This window comes from Dermacentor albipictus, chromosome 1 (assembly GCF_038994185.2).
Source record: "Dermacentor albipictus isolate Rhodes 1998 colony chromosome 1, USDA_Dalb.pri_finalv2, whole genome shotgun sequence".
In the NCBI taxonomy this organism is placed as follows: domain Eukaryota; kingdom Metazoa; phylum Arthropoda; class Arachnida; order Ixodida; family Ixodidae; genus Dermacentor; species Dermacentor albipictus.
The window spans coordinates 478,177,792-478,178,857 of NC_091821.1; the positions used below are offsets into that span (position 1 = coordinate 478,177,792).

At 46.9% G+C, this 1,066-nt stretch overlaps 1 pseudogene; it reads left to right on the forward strand.

Moving 5' to 3' along the window:
* Positions 1-276: 276 nt before the first annotated feature.
* Positions 277-1,066, forward strand: LOC139054536 (uncharacterized; annotated as a pseudogene).

A 1,066-nucleotide genomic window follows, 5' to 3' on the forward strand; every position in this document is an offset into this window, starting at 1 on the left:
TTACACTAAAAATGCCTTTATATGTCTGCTTAATTCCCACCACAGGTGCCAACTACTTCCGATTGGCAGAAGGTAGTTGAGGGATCTTTCAAAAAATGGAACTTCCCACATTGCGTGGGCGCCATGGATGAGGAACACGTGCAGATCCAGGTCCCACCAAATCCAGGCAGCCTGTACTTCAACTATAAGGTAACGTGCACATTGACAATTTCTTTGTTTGTAAATTACTATTTTCTAAATATTAACCATTCATCATACCAGGGTATGTGCTCTGTAGTACTTATGGCTATATCTGACAGCAACCTGAAGTTTATCCTTGTAGACGTTGAGGCCTATGGGCGCTAGAGCAATGGCGGAACACTCGGAGCCTCAAGGCTAGGGAAATTCTTAGAGTGTGGCCTCCTCGGTCTCCCGGCACTAAAATGCTTACCAGAGTCTTCAACGGTGGCACCCCATGTTTTCGTATGGCACGAAGTGTTCCAGCTTCACCCAGACTTTCTTCGGCCTTACCCAGGTAAAGGCCTAGATGAAAGCTAACAGATATTGAATTATCGGCTCAGTCAGGCAAGGTTTGTTGCAGTGCTACATTGATTTACGGTGTGGGTGTCATCACTGGCCTGGAGGCAGAAAATTTTTAGTTAATTTGATGTACTCCTCGAGATCACAAGTGCAATGCACTTTATCAAAATTCTTTTCATTTCAGAGGTGTGTTGAAAACGCATTCGGGGTGATGGCCTTGAGGTTTCGCATTTTTCGCCGAGTGATTAACCTGCTCCCTGAGAATGCAGATTATGTGGTAATGGCTGCATGTGTGCTGCACAATTTTCTCAGTGAAGATGCAGCTTAGATGCTACCAAACTATGCGGACGCAAAAGACGGCTACAGCAACGTGACGGAAGGCCCGTGGCGTGAACGAGACACCCAAGCCATGCTCAAATTGGTGCCTCCGGTGGGCCATAACTACAGTCGCAATGCAGCTGCAATGAGGCAAATTTTCAAGGACTATTTTACTAGCACACAAGGAGCCGTGCCATGGCAGAGGGCATCAGCTGGACTGCGGCACTGA